Source organism: Coregonus lavaretus (assembly GCF_964263955.1).
Source record: "Coregonus lavaretus genome assembly, chromosome: 13".
Taxonomy (NCBI): Eukaryota; Metazoa; Chordata; class Actinopteri; order Salmoniformes; family Salmonidae; genus Coregonus; species Coregonus lavaretus.
In genome coordinates, this window is record NC_140000.1 from 25,725,328 (window position 1) to 25,744,587 (window position 19,260).

Below are 19,260 nucleotides of genomic sequence, written 5' to 3' on the forward strand. Positions count from 1 at the left end.
ACACATACATACACATGCATAAACATTCGGGAGAGGTGTGGGGGGGCTGCCAAACTGTGCGGTAGGTTGACGTTCATTGTCATGAATCTTGCCCTGGAAGCAGAACGGAGCGAATTCCTCTAGATGGGTCAGCTGCAAAGATTGTTGGTCTTAATTTTAAGGTTGGGGTTAGGCATTAGGATTACTTGTGTGCTTAAGGTTAGGGTTAGTGACCACTCTGCAGAGCTGCTTCCAGAACAAAATTAATGACAAAAGAAACTAACCTGCCACTGGGTGCCAGGGGAGCTGTTGCTGTGGGGGGTTGCTCAAGGGCACAATGGCAGGCAATGGCATCAAGGATTTGATACCAGTAACCCTCCGGTTGCCAGCTCACTTCCCACCAGACATTTCCCATCGGACCTGGAAAATCGAACTGGCAACCCTCCGGGATGCTGGCTCGCCTCTATAACCACTAGGCTACATTCTCTGGTTTCAACCATCAGTTAGCCAAACAGAGCTAAAAAGTTTTCCTTGATTATAATGTACCTCTCTCAGACAGTCCTACCTTGCATAACGTATTGATAAAAAAAAGCTAAATATAACAATGCTAAGAATTGTATGCCTCCTGACCTTATGCCAAATGTCCCCATGTGTTCAACTGTGGGGTTGTCATGTTGTCTTACAATTTACAAGGACTGGTCAGATAGATAAGGAGGGCCACGTTAAGGCTGAGGGACAGACCAACGATTATCCAGGGAAAGACTGCAACATCCCACTTCTCTGACCCAGGGATATCTATGGGAAGTGATACACATTAATTGGTACGAAAACACTTTGTTTAATTTATCCAACACTATTCTACTTTCGTTCTACTCTTTACCCCACTAGCTAGGCTTCCATCTCATTTGCGACAGATTTTCATGCGGAATGAAATGTGCAGGTTTCCACCAAACTGACTTGTTGCAGATATAATCAGTGCTTGATGGCGTAGTGCACACAAAATGTACTTTTTCACTTAAGTTGTCATGTACCTAATAACTCTAGTGATAGTTTTGTCACAAACTGTTGCGTTAAATAGCAAATGTACCTACTCTGATCTTAGCACATGCACTTTAGCTAACAGCACCCAGATACTGTGTGGTAGGCTGTGCTGGTAGGCTAGTCTACATGATGATTATTTATTTGTCAAATGGCAGTGATATAACGACTTTTGATACAGGATTTGTTAATGTCTGTAAACTCATAAGATGTACAGTGAGGGAAAAAAGTATTTGATACCCTGCTGATTTTGTACGTTTGCCCACTGACAAAGAAATGATCAGTCTATAATTTTGATGGTAGGTTTATTCGAACAGTGAGAGACAGAATAACAACAAAAAAATCCAGTAAAACGCATGTCAAAAATGTTATGAATTGATTTGCATTTTAATGAGGGAAATTTGTATTTGACCCCCTCTCAATCAGAAAGATTTCTGGCTTCCAGGTGTCATTTATACAGGTAACGAGTTGAGATTAGGAGCACACTCTTAAAGGGAATGCTCCTAATCTTAGCTTGTTACCTGTATAAAAGACACCTGTCCACAGAAGCAATCAATCAATCAGATTCCAAACTCTCCACCATGGCCAAGACCAAAGAGCTCTCCAAGGATGTCAGGGACAAGATTGTAGACCTACACAAGGCTGGAATGGGCTACAAGACCATCGCCAAGCAGCTTGGTGAGAAGGTGACAACAGTTGGTGCGATTATTCGCAAATGGAAGAAACACAAAATAACTGTCAATCTCCCTCGGCCTGGGGCTCCATGCAAGATCTCACCTCGTGGAGTTGCAATGATCATGAGAACGGTGAGGATCAGCCCAGAACTACACGGGAGGATCTTGTCAATGATCTCAAGGCAGCTGGGACCATAGTCAACAAGAAAACAATTGGTAACACACTACGCCATGAAGGACTGAAATCCTGCAGCGCCCGCAAGGTCCCCCTGCTCAAGAAAGCACATATACAGGCCCGTCTGAAGTTTGCCAATGAACATCTGAATGATTCAGAGGAGAACTGGGTGAAAGTGTTGTGGTCAGATGAGACCAAAATCGAGCTCTTTGGCATCAACTCAACTCGCCGTGTTTGGAGGAGGAGGAATGCTGCCTATGACCCCTAGAACACCATCCCCACCGTCAAACATGGAGGTGGAAACATTATGCTTTGGGGGTGTTTTTCTGCTAAGGGGACAGGACAACTTCACCGCATCAAAGGGATGATGGACAGGGCCATGTACCGTCAAATCTTGGGTGAGAACCTCCTTCCCTCAGCCAGTGCATTGAAAATGGGTCGTGGATGGGTATTCCAGCATGACAATGACCAAAAACACACGGCCAAGGCAACAAAGGAGTGGCTCAAGAAGAAGCACATTAAGGTCCTGGAGTGGCCTAGCCAGTCTCCAGACCTTAATCCCATAGAAAATCTGTGGAGGGAGCTGAAGGTTCGAGTTGCCAAACGTCAGCCTCGAAACCTTAATGACTTGGAGAAGATCTGCAAAGAGGAGTGGGACAAAATCCCTCCTGAGATGTGTGCAAACCTGGTGGCCAACTACATGAAACGTCTGACCTCTGTGATTGCCAACAAGGGTATTGCCACCAAGTACTAAGTCATGTTTTGCAGAGGGGTCAAATACTTGTTTCTCTCATTAAAATGCAAATCAATTTATAAACATTTTTCTGGATTTTTTTGTTGTTATTCTGTCTCTCACTGTTCAAATAAACCTACCATTAAAATTATATACTGATCTTTGTCTTTGTCAGTGGGCAAACGTAGAAAAGCAGCAGGGGATCAAATACTTTTTTCCCTCACTGTATGTGAGTAACAGAGGACAAGGACACGCCATGTCCTTACCTTCAGGCTCTGATCAGACCCTACACCCAAACGAGGGCACTACATTCATCCACCTCTGGCCTGCTAGCCCCCCTACCTCTACGGAAGCACAGTTCCCGCTCAGCCCAGTCAAAGCTATTCGCTGCTCTGGCACCCCAATGGTGGAACAAGCTCCCCCACGATGCCAGGACAGCGGAGTCATTGACCACCTTCCGGAGACACTTGAAACCCTACCTCTTTAAGGAATACCTGGAATAGTATAACAGTAATCCTTCTAATCCCCCCCCCCCCCCCATTAGAAAAAAAAGGGGAAAAAAGGGTTATTGTCCCACTGACTATCCTAAGTTGAATGCACGTCGCTCTTGATAAGAGCGTCTGCTAAATGACTTAAATGTAAATGTAAATGTGTTATTGATGTCACGGGTGAGTGACAGAGGGTCGGTGTGCCAAGATAGGTTGGGGCCACTGGTGCTAATCTAGGAGGGGTACGTGATGGAATGGCCTGGCTAGGGTGCCACACGATACCATGTATTGGTATCCTATTGTAGTAGATGAGTGACACTCAATAATGGTTGGCAACTGTGGGATAGAAGTAGCTCGGAGAGCATTATATAAACTGAGAGATTTTCTATGGAAGTCATTCGAATGACAAGGGGGCTACGCCTGTACCGCTTGTCATTGAATCCAGTACTGTAACCATTAAATAACAATGAATCAACTCTCCATCTAAGTGTTCCATATTCTCTTACATCCTGAAGTACTCGATACCAGAGAAACTCGTCATAACAGGCAGTCAAGCATCGATCATGTCACCAGAATAAGACCCTTGATATTTATTGGAAAGTAGCATCAAGATAACAGTGCACTTTCACCACCCTGTGAAGTTAATAATTTCTTTAATTCGTAGCCTAATAAACTGCATGGTTTCCCGAATCGTAGTGGAGGACCACACAACATATCATTGCTTGACTCCCACGTTTAAACTTCGATATGATGGTGGTTATTTCAATATTTGCGCATGAAGGCATTTACACTGCCATTTCTCGCATAATTCATTTTACCGACACAAAAATATCCCACCATATCGAACGAACAAATGATCTGTCTGCATTTATAAAATTGTATGGAAACTTCCTGTTTCCATCACAGATGTCATTATATATTTTTTTTATACGGTATGATTTTACTAGCATAAAAATTGTGGATGGAAATGTGGTAACTTACATACACTACATGACCAAAAGTAAGTGGACACCTGCTCGTCAAACATCTTATTCCCATATCATTGGAATTAATATGGAGTTGGTCCCCCCATTGCTGCTATAACAGCCTCCACAACAGCCTCCACTTATGGGAAGGCTTTCCACTAGATGTTGGAACATTGCTGCAGGGACTTGCTTCCATTCATCCACAAGAGCATTAGTGAGGTCAGGCACTGATGTTGGGCAATTAAGCCTGGTAGGCAGTCGGCGTTCCAATTCATCCCAAAGGTGTTCGATGGGGTTGAGGTCAGTGCTCTGTGCAGGCCAGTCAAGTTCTTCCACACCAATCTCGACAAATAATTTCTGTATGGAACTCGCTTTGTGCACGGGGTCATTCTCATGCTGAAACAGGAAAGGGCCTTCCCCAAACTGTTGCCACAAAGTTGGAAGCACAGAATCATCTAGAATGTCATTGTTTGCTGAAGCGTTAAGATTTCCCTTCACTGGAACTAAGGGGCCTAGCCCGGACCATGAAACAATGTGCTTTATAAAGAGGTGATTATGAAACTATAGTTTATTAAACTCTGCATAAACTGAGTATAAACAACATATACAAATTAGTCGTCACTTTATAACACACATTGTTGAAGAAAAGTTTACAATTAAATCACACTGCCAGATTATAATGAGATTAGTGGTGAATTTTGCACTTGACACAACTTTTGCATAATGAAAATGTCATCCTCTATGTCTGTGTGATTTGAGCTGAATTTGAGCAGAAATTAATTGGTGATTCTTCTTTACTCAAATTGTAAAATGTAACACTAGTCCTATACGTACACAGCATGTTACATTGAAGTGCTTATGTGTCAGGCTCCCTTCAACTTGGTGTAGTATGGGGACCTCCATCTCTGTCTGGCCAACTACATTTCTGCTGACACACTCCACACTGCTGTTCTTGTATTCTGAGGCAGACATGGTGATGGTGCTGTTCACGGTTTGGGCACTCCTGGAGACACTGTAGCTAATATAGACCCCTAACATTGGCCAAGCAATCACTGGTAAGGGAACCCCCTGACTGACACATACACAGCTCAGGACCTCTACTTGGACCACACACACAGAGCCATTCAGGAACTTGGGAAGGTCTAGGCAAGACAAATGAATACTTTTTACATTCAACATCATGAGATATGGCTTTTTTTACCTGAGACTCTTGAATAATAAGTACTGTACTGTATTTTGATAATGAGGGAATGCTCTGAAAAGTGAATGTTCTTACATTTTACAGTTGAAATCACTGTTTTCGCCAATGTAATGTTGACCATCCTGTAGAAGCCCACACATGTGAGGTTGATGTTGTGATGTTTGGATTTAGGAGTGAAAGACAATGTAGCCTCACTGAATCCATTCTCTGCTGCTGATGGATTATCCTTGAATACATGCCTAGGTTCTCTGTCCCTGTCACGATCGTCTGAGGAAACGGACCAATACGCAGCGCGTGGAGTGAACATGATGACTTTATTAAATAAAAGCAACCACGAAAACAACAAACAAATGACGATAGTGAAGTCCTACAGTGACTAAGACTGAACCTGGAACAAAAACCCACAACACCCAAGAGAAAACACACAGTATAAATATGGCTCCCAATCAGAGATAACGAGCCGACAGCTGACACTCGTTACCTCCGATTGGGAGTCAATGACCAAACCTAGAAATAAACGTGACAGAAATGCAAACATAGAAAATCACCCAAAACCCAACAAAACACAATACACCCTGGCTCAAATACAAAAGTCCTGGAGCCAGAGTGTCACAGTACCCCCCCCTAAAGGTGCGAACTCCGGGCGCACCAGCATACAGTCTAGGGGAGGGTCTGGGTGGGCGTCTGTCCACGGTGGCGGTTCTGGCCCTGGTCGTGGTCCCCACCCCACCTTAGTCACTACCCGCCTCCGTAGCCTCCTCCACATGACCACCCCCCAACTAAACCCCACTGGATTAAGGGGCGGCACCGGACTAAAGGGCAGCACCGGACTAAGGGGCAGCACCGGACTAAGGGGCAGTACCGGACTAAGGGGCAGCACCAGGATAAGGGGCAGCACCGGGCTAAGGGACAGCACTGGACTCAATGGCGGATCCTGGCTGGCTGGCTCTGGCGGATCCTGGCTGGACGGCTCTGGCGGATCCTGGCTGGACGGCTCATGGCTGGCTGAAGGATCTGGCTGCTCATGGCTGGCTGACGGATCTGGCTGCTCATGGCTGGCTGACGGATCTGGCTGCTCATGGCTGGCCGACGGATCTGGCTGCTCATGGCTGGCCGACGGATCTGGCTGCTCATGGCTGGCGGAAGGCTCTGGCTGATCCTGTCTGGCGGAAGGCTCTGGCTGATCCTGTCTGGCAGAAGGCTCTGGCTGATCCTGTCTGGCAGAAGGCTCTGGCTGATCCTGTCTGGCGGAAGGCTCTGGCTGATCCTGTCTGGCAGAAGGCTCTGGCTGATCCTGTCTGGCGGAAGGCTCTGGCTGATCCTGTCTGGCGGAAGGCTCTGGCTGATCCTGTCTGGCAGAAGGCTCTGGCTGATCCTGTCTGGCAGAAGGCTCTGGCTGATCCTGTCTGGCGGAAGGCTCTAGCGGCTCCGGTCTGGCGGACGGCTCTGACGGCTCATGGCAGACGGGCGGCTTAAGCGCCTTTGGGCAGACGGGCAGTTCAGGCCCCGTTGGGCAGACGGCAGACTCTGGCCGTCTGAGGCGCACCGTAGGCCTGGTGCGTGGTGCCGGAACTGGAGGTACCGGGCTGAGGACACGCATCTCAGGGCTAGTGCGGGGAGAAGCAACAGGGCATGCTGGACCCTGGGGACGCACATAAGGCCTAGTGCGTGGTGCCGGAACTGGTGGTCCCGGGCTGAGGACACGCATCTCAGGGCTAGTGCGGGGAGCAGCAACAGGCCGGACCGGGCTGGCGACGCGCACCGTAGGTTTGGTGCGAGTGGCAGGAACAGGCCGGGTCGGGCTGGCGACGCGCACCGTAGGCTTGGTGCAGGTGGCAGGAACAGGCCGGGCTGGGCTGGCGACGCACACCGTAGACTTGGTGCGGGTGGCAGGAACAGGCCGGACCGGGCTGGCGACGCACACCGTAGACTTGGTGCGGGTGGCAGGAACAGGCCGGACCGGGCTGGCGACGCGCACCGTAGGTTTGGTGCGAGTGGCAGGAACAGGCCGGGCTGGGCTGGCGACGCACACCGTAGGTTCTGTGCGTGGAGCAGGAACAGGCCGGGCTGGGCTGGCAACGCACACCGTAGGCCTTGTGCGAGAGGCAGGAACAGGTCGGACCGGGCTGGAGACGCGCACCGTCCCTTTGGTGCGAGGGGCCGTACCAGGCCGGACCGTACTGGGGACACACACCACTGGCTCTACCCCGGGAACTGGAACGGGCCGGACCGGACTGGATACACACCTCAGTCTCTCACGCCGTGCCTCTACATCTCCTTTCCCTCCTTTAACCAGTAGCCCCCGTAACCTGGTGGCCTCTTGAATTCGCCCCTTCTCTGCCTCCGTTAGCCCCGTCGTCCAAGCCATGTGCCCCCCCCCAAAAACTTTTTGGGGTTGCCTCTCGTCCTTCCAACGATGATGGCCCTGCTGACGCCGTTGCTCCTCTCTCGCCAGGGCCTTGATCTTCCCCCAAGGTCCCTTGCCCCCGAGCATGTCCTCCCAGGACCACGATTTGCCCACCTGGGCCATCGCCAGCCTCTCGATCTCCTTACCAGGCGCTTCCTCCCATGTCCAGCTGTCTTGCTCCTGGACACGCTGCTTGGTCCTTCTATGGTGGGTTTTTCTGTCACGATCGTCTGAGGAAACGGACCAATACGCAGCGCGTGGAGTGAACATGATGACTTTATTAAATAAAAGCAACCACGAAAACAACAAACAAATGACGATAGTGAAGTCCTACAGTGACTAAGACTGAACCTGGAACAAAAACCCACAACACCCAAGAGAAAACACACAGTATAAATATGGCTCCCAATCAGAGATAACGAGCCGACAGCTGACACTCGTTACCTCCGATTGGGAGTCAATGACCAAACCTAGAAATAAACGTGACAGAAATGCAAACATAGAAAATCACCCAAAACCCAACAAAACACAATACACCCTGGCTCAAATACAAAAGTCCTGGAGCCAGAGTGTCACAGTCCCTCTCCAGTCTATGCCAACACAATCTTCTTCTAGTCTTCGCGGGCAGAGGTCATTTAGTTTGAGTGCAAATACTTTGCAGGTCAAATAAAAATTAAAATACATTTACATTTGACCAGCCAAAGCTTACAAAGAGAGTAATCTTATTCCAAAACATGTTACTTGACTCTTTTGTCAAGTCATACAGCATTATACTGTACCTATGCACTGACTACAGCTTGCTGTTATGACCCAGCAGATAGCCACAGTGCAGATCTCAACCAGCATCTTCTGTTATCACAGGACATAAGGAATCAATATTTATTAGACACAAATCTATGCTGTAATAGAGAATATACAATATGTTTCCTTAAACAGCTAACCAAATGCACAATCGATTAATCACTTCATAATATGCTGATAAATGACTGTTTTTTCAGTCTTTACACTAATGCATGAGGGCAGTTCATATTTCAGATTCAAATAATTGTGCATATGGTTCACATTGGTCAGTTATTTTATCCCAGGATAACACTTAAGTTTTTAATGCATCTCAACGTATTTCAAAAACAACAAAAAGCAAACCAGAAGTCATTGGTAGAGCATACACAACTTCAATATTTTATGCTGCTGGTTGATCTCTACTAATAGTTCACTAATATCTGAATCAATAGATATCTTTGGCCCCGTACACACTTAGTTTGTACAACTGATGTACAACACATTTGACGCCATGGCTGTGATAGCTGACATTTATGCGATACAATAAAGAGTTTAAACAACCAATGTACAGGCTTCCACAATGCTTACGTAATTATATTCGTGCAGAAAAACCCTGTTTTATCACAACGGTTGTGCAAAACGCATCAGTTGAGAATGTTTTACTTAGTTGTTTACCCACTTAGGTTTACCCTAACTTTCAGTTCAATTCCATTCAGTTTGACTTTGACTTACAATGGCTAGAATAACTCCACAAGGCTTTTAGGTACCAACTGTTTGAGTATCTCTAGTTCGGTGCATGCTGAAGAGCAACTTTGGAAGGCATTTGTAGGATTAGCCACCAGGTTGAGGCTCATGCCACCAGAAATTCAACCAAAATGAAGCCAAATGAAGAATCCCTTATAAAAGTCACGATAACATGTATTGTAAAAAACAGTTTGTTCTACTGTCCCTTCTGCAGAATAAGGCCTGCTTAGGAGACCTGTACTTAACACCACTTTTTCTACAGCAGCAACACATATATTTCAAGGAACATGGTGTAGAGTTTAAATGTAAATATTTAAGAGAAATAAAACCCGACCTAACAAATATAGCAAGGCCTTAGCACTTTAACACAGTCTCAAAGTGGGAAGAGGAACTAAACTAGGGCCCACAGAGTGTTGCGAGCTTTAGTCAAACTCTGTGAAGATGCACTAACAGGTCTGGTTAAAATACAATACAAATGTAATGGGAAACTGAGTTGAAGACAAATACGGCATAATGGCTTTTACAGTAATATTGTTTTTAGAGGAATTGCAGTAATGGTAAAATATGATATTGATCTATGACTACATGCGTTTCCATTACAACTACACAAGTTGACACTGAAATTCATGTGACAGTTTACACATTACTGATTCTTTATCAGGCATTGTTGCAACCAATTTCTTCCACTTCCGGCTGTTGCATTATTATAATTACTACTTGATATCAAGTCACAATAATGTAACAGTGAAAAAGGAATCATTACTCTTCAAAAGTGGGTCTGATATGTCTGTATACAGGGCATTTGGAAAGTATTCAGACCCCTTGACTTTTTCCACATTTTGTTACTTTACAGCCTTATTCTAAAATTGATAAAACATATTTTTTGCCTCATCAAGCTACACACAATACAACATAATGACAAAGTGAAAACATGTTTTTTGCAAATGTATTACAAATTAAAAATGGAAAAACCTTATTTACATAAGTATTCAGACCCTTTGCTATGACACTCGAAATTGAGCTCAGGTGCATCCTGTTTCCATTGATCATCCTTGAGATGTTTCTACTTGATTGGAGACCAATAGTCAATCAATCAATAATATAACAATACTTTTAGCAAAAATGTTTATTTTTAATTCACAATCTGTAGAAGCAATGAGAATAGAAAGGTTCAGAACTTCTGTAAAACATCACAGTACGGTTGAAATATATATGGCAAATAGAAATCCTATATGGATGGTGTTAAGACATAGATGGGAGGTATTGAATAGAGTTGAAGGATGGGACTAATAACAAATAACAACAAATAATAACAAAGATAGCTAATAATGTAAGCATACTGTGTCCATAATAAGTATATAGGTTGTATGTTGGGAGCTTTTGGTAAAGAGCACAGTTAGAAAGATATGGCATATAGAAGCAAACCTGATGGACATCATGAAAATGATCGGAGAGGTTGAGAGTAGAAGAAGTTCAGGAGCAAAAAAAAAAAAAAAAAAAAAAAAATATATATATATATATAATAGAATTATTGTAAAAATAACTCTGTCCATAAGGTGTAGATAGTAAGTATAGACCGGAAGTAGAGGCCTGGGCATTGTTGTTCACTAATTTACTCCAAGTAGGGAAAGGATGGCGGGGTTGAAAAGTAAGAAAGGGGAGTATATATATATAAAACATGGGGGATTGGAAGTGATGCAGACAATTACATTGATAGAAGATACAATATATCTGCAATATTAAGCTGATCCATCCCCCCCCCAAAAAAATAAAAAAATAAATAATAATAATATATATATATATATATATATATATATATATATATATATATATATATATATATATATATATATATATAAAAACAATAGAAAAAATAAAAATAAAAAAACAGCAGCTACTCTTCCTTGGGTCCACACAAAACATGAAACATGACATAATACAGAACATTAATAGACATGAACAGCTCAAGAACAGAACTACATATTTTTTTTTTAAAGGCACACGTAGCCTACATATCAATACATACACACAAACTATCTAGGATTGTGTCGAGGCACAGACCTTCTGGGGAAGGGTACCAAAAAATGTCTGCAGCATTGAAGGTCCCCAAGAACACAGTGGCCTCCATCATTCTTAAATGGAAGAAGTTTGAAGCACCAAGACTCTTCCTAGAGCTGGCCGCCCAGCCAAACTGAGCAATCGGGGGAGAAGGGCCTTGGTCAGGGAGGTGACCAAGAACCCGATGGTTCCTCTGTGAAGATGGGAGAACCTCCAGAAGGACAACCATCGCTGCAGCACTCCACCAATCAGGCCTTTATGGTAGAGTGGCCAGACGGAAGCCACTCATCAGTAAAAGGCACATGACAGCCCGCTTGGAGTTTTCCAAAAGGCACCTAATGACTCTCAGACCATGAGAAACAAGATTCTCTGGTCTGATGAAACCAAGATTGAAGTCTTTGGCCTGAATGCCAAGCGTCACGTCTAGAGGAAACCTGGCACCATGCCTTTGGTGAAACATGGTGGTGGCAGCATCATGCTGTGGGGATGTTTTTCAGCGGCAGGGACTGGGAGACTAGTCAGGATCAAGGGAAAGATGAACGGAGCAAAGTACAGAGAGATCCTTGATGAAAACCTGCTCCAGCGTGCTCAGGACCTCAGACTGGGGTAAAGGTTCATCTTCCAACAGGACAACGACCCTAAGTACACAGCCAAGACAGTGCAGGAGTGGCTTCGGGACAAGTCTCTGAATGTCCTTGAGGGGCAATCCAGAGCCCGGACTTGAACCCGATTGAACATCTCTGGAGAAACCTGAAAATAGCTGTGCAGCGATGCTCCCCATCCAACCTGACAGAGCTAGAGAGGATCTGCAGAGAAGAATGGGAGAAACTCCCCAAATACAGTTGTGTCAAGTTTGTAGCGTCATACCGAAGAAGACTTGAGGCTGTAATCGCTGCCAAAGGTTCTTAAACAAAGTACTGTTTATAGGGTCTGAATACTTATGCAAATGTAATATTTCAGTTTTTTATTTGTAATACATTTGCTAACATTTCTAAAAACCTGTTTTTGCTTTGTCATTATGGGGTATTGTGTGTAGATTGATGAGGGGAAAAAACTATTTGATCAATTGTAGAATAAGGCTGTAATGTAAAAAAAATGTGGAAAAAGTCAAGTGGTCTGAATACTTTCCGAATGCACTGTAAGTGAATGATTGTGGAAGAAAAAAAATCTAATTGTTGCTGATTTTGAATAAGTTATCAAATCATCACAAAGTGCACTATTGATTCAAAAGTATGTGGAAACCCTTTCAAACTAGTGGATTCAGCTATTTTAGCCACACCTGTTGCTGGCAGGTGTATAGAATTGAGCACACAGCCATGCAATCTCCATAGACAAACATTGGCAGCAGAATGTCGGCTGGAATGGTGTAAAGCTCGCCGCCATTGGACTCTGGAGCAGTGGAAACACGTTCTTTGGAGTGATGAATCACGCTTCACCATCTGGCAGTCCGACGTAAAAATCTGGGTTTGGCAGGTGCCAGGAGAACGCTACCTGCCCCAATGCATAGTGCCAACTGTAAAGTTTGGTGGAGGAGGAATAATGGTCTGGGGCTATTTTCATGGTTCGGGCTAGGCCCAATAGTTCCATTGACGGGAGATCTTAATGCTACAGCATACAATTACATTCTAGACGATTCTGTGCTTCTAACTTTGTGGCAACAGTTTGGGGAAGACCCTCTCCTGTTTCAGCATGACAATGCCCCCGTGCACAAAGCGAGGTCCGTACAGAAATGGTTTGTCGAGATCGGTGTGGAAGAACTTGACTGGCCTGCACAGAGCCCTGACCTGATCCCCTTCGAACACCTTTGGGATGAATTGGAACGCCGGCTGCGAGCCAGGCCTAATCGCCCAACATCAGTGCCCGACCTCACTAAGGGTCTTGTGGCTATATGGAAGCAAGTCCCAAGTCAATCTGTGGTCCGACTCATCCCAAACCATCTCAATTGGGTTGAGGTTGGGTGATTGTGGAGGCCAGGTCATCTGATGCAGCACTCCATCACTCTCCTTCTTGGTCAAATAGCCCTTACACAGCCTGGAGGTGGGTTGGGTCATTGTCCTGTTGAAAAACAAATGATAGTCCCACTAAGCCCAAACCAGATGGGATGGCATATTGCTGCAGACTGCTGTGGTACCCATGCTGGTTTAGTGTGCCTTGAATTCTAAATAAATCACTGACAGTGTCGCCAGTAAAGCACCCCCACACCATAACACCTCCTCCTCCATGCTTTACGGTGGGAACTACACATGCAGAGATCATCCGTTCACCCACACCGCGTCTCAAAGACACGTCGGTTGGAACCAAAAATCTCAAATTTGGACTCCAGACCAAAGGACAAATTTCCACCGGCCTAATGTCCACTGCTCGTGTTTCTTGGCCCAAGCAGGTCTCTTCATCTTATTGGTGTCCTTTAGTAGTGGTTTCTTTGCAGCAATTCGACCATGAAGGCCTGATTCACACAGTCCCCTCTAAACAGTTGATGTTGAGATGTGTATAGACTGCTCGGGTATTCAAACCAGTAACCTGTAGGCTACCTGTCGCTCACAATAAGCGCATTCAGCACGCTTGTGAGTTACTTTAGAATATGGCAGCAAATGTGTTTTTAACTCCCACAGGCAGTTCCCTCTCTGACAGAGAGAACCACATGCAACAGTAAGGTCCCTTTTATCACTACTATTGTTACTATAATAATCATTAGTAGATGTGGTAGTGGTAGTGGTATGGCAAATATCTCAATAGATACTATATCATAAAAATGTTACGAACAAGTGAAGTAGTATCCAAGTGCTTTCTGCATTACTCATAACTGTATTAATTTCCCTCCATCAGAACAGCCACAAACACCACCACCAACAACAGCATCACCCTGGACCATCACCTTCAGTCCAGCAGAGATAACAGCAGAGAAGGGACTTTGTGCTGTTATTTCATGTACCTTCAGTCATGCAGAGAACTTCAACCCTACTGCAGCAATATGGTTTAAATGCCCTGAAAATGGCAAATGTGATCAGGATGAAAACGTAATTATCCACTCTGAAACTCCCTCTAAAGCTCAAGAGGGTTACAGAAAGAGAGTGTCTCTACTGGAGGCTGATCTGACAAAGAAGAACTGTAGTGTAATCATCAACAACATCAGAAAGAATGACTCTGGAGAGTATCAGTTCAGACTGCTAAGTGCATTTACATACTCCAAGAAAGTGAAAATCACAGTGAGAGGTATTTCATGACTATTATTATCAGTTAGAGTGACAGACTATTACTGTAGTTCATTGTATACAGTACACACTTGCCAAGTTCCCTCTCAAGTCTCCCTTATTATAAAGTCCTCTCATAAGAGGACAAGATGTCATTACTGGGAAGACTCCTATTCAGACTTAGCACATCAATGCTGCTCTCCTAAGGCTGATTATGTGTCACTGCTGTTTAGTACACATATGTAAAACTCACTTCTGTGTTTGTATTTCCTGTCTCCAGATCTGACCCAGAAGCCCTCAGTGTTGACTCCTCCTCTGACAGAGGGAGAACCAGCTACTCTGACCTGCACTGCCCCGGGGATCTGCTCTGGAACTCCTCCTAACATCACATGGACATGGAGAGGGACAGGAGACAACATCACTGAGCTCAGAGACAATACCACCATACAGAAGAGAGAGGACCTGACCAGCGTCACAACATCCCACTTCTCAACTTTGACCTTTACCCCCTCAGCTGAGCACCACAACATGAAGGTTACGTGTCAAGTAACCTTTCAGAAAAGACGTCAAATTGAAGAGACAGTAACTTTGAATGTGACATGTGAGTACCATGTCACCTACATTTTCCATTAAACACCTTATTCCAGAAAATCTTTGAAACCTAGGAATAACCTTGATAACAAGCAGATTATACAATATGCAGGCTATACGCAGTTATGTCATGGCTTTGACCTTTTCCCTTGCTTTTTAATCATGATCCATTGTAATTAGTCCCTCAACCAATATAGTTAGAATTTAGTGTATTTGTAACAATACATGTGTAAAATTAGAAACTCTCTGCACTAAAGATGTGAAAGACCCCCAAATAACTGGAAATAAAACAGTGAAGGAGGATGGTACCCTGGGTCTGACCTGCAGTGTTGACAGTTACCCACCATCTGACATCACTTGGAGTAAGAACAGGACAAGTGCCCCACTCTCACCATCTCCAATGTGACAAGAGAACATGCTGGGGAGTATGTGTGTACAGCGCAACACCTCAACAGGACTATGACAGCTTCCACTGTTGTCACTGTGATGTGTAAGTACAAACAGTACAAACTTGATTGAAATATACAAACTCATTTCATATTTTAAGATCTGGAATTGTTTTTAGCATCAATCTATCACTGATATCTCTCTCTTCACTGTCTTTTCCAGACCATCCTGTGATTCTTCCTGGCTCTGGGTGTGTGGATCAGGCAGAGGTCATGACCTGTGTCAGTCAGGGGGTTCCCTTACCCCTCATAGAGTGGCCACTGCTGGAGCTCAACACAGAGAAGTACAGCCCCACTACATCATCTTTCGGGTCCTCAGTGAACAGCACCATCAGCCTGCCTGTTATAAACCACACCAACAACAACACTGTGGAGTGTGTCAGCAGAAATGTGGTGGGTGTAGTGAGAGAGAAGTTGCAGGTCACCCAAAATAAGAGCCAAGAAAAGCAAAGGGGTAAATATATAAGTCAAGTTACTTGGTTAGAGAGCAACAGCTTCCCAATCCCACTCATTGCAATATTGAGGAACGTTCTGTACATGTAGAGTCGGAAAATTTATATTTTTTCTTCCAGAGGATATTAAGTAATGTGTGCCACTTCCCATACAGAGTTATTGTTCTCTTTTTAGAGAAGGAACGGGAAGGCATTATAGCATTATATAATTATTATAACATTAATATTATGTTATTATTTAATTTAAATAGAAAATAAGAGGATACAAAGTATTTGGAGCCACTTCTAAAAGCATACATGTGTTGTTCTGTTTATAGAGGAAGTATCTAAAGACATCTTGGCTATGCTGTCGGACCTAAAACTGATTACTGCATTTGTGATTGGTGCAGCCTTCTCAGCCACCATCTGTTGTATCTTCCTGTGTTTGACAGGGAAATGTAAAAGGTATATGCATTCTTTTACTGAAGTACAGTTAGTGTTAACTGAGTGTTGTTTTTAAAATCAATTGCAGATTGTCTTTAGAAATTCATATTTACTATCAAGAGAATCAGATATATTGTCAAAAGTGCCAATGCCTTGCAACATATTGTAATGGACGTGCTTGCTAACCCCTCCAAAATATAGTTACTGAGATATTTCATTTGTAATATTTTTCTTAGACAAAAAGAGAGGATCCCAAAGGACTCAGACTCCAAAAGCCCTTTCATGAACCTGGAGATGGTGGCATGTGAAGACCAACAGGTCCAGTACCAGTTTCTTTCTTTATTCAGCTTTACCAACATTCAGTTAGCATTGACATGCCAATACGAGTTGATAAGACAGCATGAACAGATCTGGGACCACCAAGCTAACAAAATACTTGTAACACAGTGCTTTCTATAATGTACTCTATAGACAGATGCAGGACAGGCTGTGGGGGGCGAACAGACCCCTCTGCAGTTGGAGCTGAGGGAGGGAGCTGAAAACGGAGGGCCCCTGACCAGTGGAGCCGCAGAAAACTCTGCCAAAGGGGAAGAACCAAAAGATGTGGACTACGCAACTATCAACTACTCCCAACTGAAGAAAAAGACTCCTGAGGAGGCAGAGAAGAAGACCACCACCATAGAGTCAGAGTACGCCGAAATCAAACGAGAGAAGAAGAAAGGGGGAGAAGAAGATGGAGGAGAGGAGGAGGAGGAGGAGGAGGAGGAGGAGGAAGAGGAGGAGGGGAAGGAGATGTTGGGGAAGAATGAGGAGAAAGAGAACGGTAAGCCAGCAGCAGAGACAGATGAGGATACAGCGCTTTACTCCAACGTCAAGGCTATTATGGGTGGTGAGTGACACAGCAATTTTGCGAGAAAAAGTGGGGGATAGCATACAGTATTATACAGCCATGGGTCCTTATATCATTTTCTGAATCCAGATTGAATGTTTCATGTTGATACTGGGACTTTTGTTCAACTGAAACTACGGTGGTTAATAGTTTTAGTGTTGTTTCGTCATGTGCTGAATCCAGTTTGAATGTTTTATGTTAATACAGAGACATTGTTTAATAACTGAAACTACTGTAGTTAGTAGTTTTAGAAATGCTTTATTTTACAGCCCTGTATCAGATGGTACTGTACGTGCCTGGTGGTTGTACAATTTCATTAAGAATAATTTCTAATTGTACATACTGTAGAAGCACATTTTGGTAATGTTTTTGTAAAGTGTAATTCTACTTTTGTAACGATTCGGTTTTGTCATCATGAGCAAGGACTGACAAAGATGTGGTTTGGAAAAGTAGAGAGGTCAAACATTTTCTTGTTTTTCTCCTCTTTCCTTTCATTTTTGCATTTCGAATTGACAAGTGGGTGGGAATATTAGGTAGTATGTGTGGTTGTAACCAGTACTTTTGTGTACATAGAATACTGATATACTGATATACTGTTTTGCAAAATGTGATAAGTAATTCTCATTTTGGGCTAGCCAGAGAGCTCAAATGAAATGAATCAAGAAAAAAAGTACATTATGCTTTTAAAAGTTGTGTGCTATAGACAGGTTGGTTGTTTAGCAACCAAATAGACGCATGCGCAACTTTGGGGTAAAACAGACGGGTTGGCTTAGATTGTTGACCACATGTAAACTATATTTCATCTCCAATGTTTTTTGAAAATATAAATACATTTGCACAATGAGTACTTGTTGTCTCTCAAATACATTATTACAGTTGTTGGTTAGCTAGCTAGCAATTTTTTTGCCATATTAGCAAAAAACACCACAATAAAATACATAGTATCAAGAACAACATACAACTTGCTGAAACGAGCCAACTCCGATTCCCCACATGGCAGCTTCGTGTCATTGTTGCTAGATATCTGGCCATCCAAAATCACCACAACAAACGGCCTTCTGCTCCATTGATGCGTGAGTATTGTTTTTATGACATTGTCAGCTAACCCATCTATGAGAATATTTTTCTATTTATATGTGTGCATTGTTGCAGTATTGTTTTATATTGAGGCACTACCTCACTTAATGGTTTTATGTATTTTCAGTTGTTTGTTCTCCAAAATCTGTTAAAAGAAGGTAGAACTTGTGATTTCTTTTTGCTATTTCCAACCTACCATCTCCACAAATTTCGTTTAACAGTAATTATAGGCTACCAATTGTATAAATCAGGGATGGGCAACCTTGATGGGGGTGGAGTCCACAAAAAATATGAACTCATCACAGGGTGCCGCAGTGGCTCACGGGTCTGGATACCCACATCCATACGCACACATGTAGTCAGAGCCGGCCCTATCCTTTGTTTCCCCCACCTTGTGAGCACAACATTTTAGGGCTCCCCTCTTGACAGCGGAAATACATTTTTTTAGATTTTAGAGTTAATTTCCTGCAATTCTACACATTTTGCCATGTGGCGTAGAGAAAATGTTGCAGTTTTAAAGCAATTTTGCTGCAAATCTACACATTTTGCCATGGGGCGGAGTGAGAAATGTGCAGTTTTATAGCTAGTTTCCTGTAATTCTACACATTTTGCCATAAGGTGGAGAAAAATGTTTGCAGTTTTTAAGATGATATCTGAGTAAGAGTGACTTACAAAATCAATGGGGACCCCTCGGTCGGTAATTCAACCATGATTACTACAAGTTTAGATTGCTGGCCGGTAGACTAACTTACCAATTGCAAAATTGTTTTGCTGACATGGGCTAATTGAGTGACTGTCAGTGACTGGCATAACAAGAGAAAAACTGCCATTCTACTATTCTAACTCTCAACAGCAAGTTGAGACCCCGACTGAGTTCCCCTCCCCCCAAAAATATTATTATCATATATTTTTTGGTCTTTGGAAATTGATATGTGTGCCTACAAAAGGA

At 43.7% G+C, this 19,260-nt stretch overlaps 1 pseudogene across 1 annotated transcript; it reads left to right on the forward strand.

Moving 5' to 3' along the window:
* The first annotated feature begins 316 nt into the window (after nucleotides 1–316).
* LOC311139996 lies at nucleotides 317–17,655 on the forward strand (annotated as a pseudogene). Its single transcript has 9 exons — nucleotides 317–349; nucleotides 13,855–13,891; nucleotides 14,069–14,455; nucleotides 14,714–15,034; nucleotides 15,282–15,514; nucleotides 15,790–15,924; nucleotides 16,240–16,366; nucleotides 16,582–16,663; nucleotides 16,817–17,655. The product of its transcript is annotated as an uncharacterized misc_RNA (transcript).
* The last annotated feature ends 1,605 nt before the right edge of the window (nucleotides 17,656–19,260 follow it).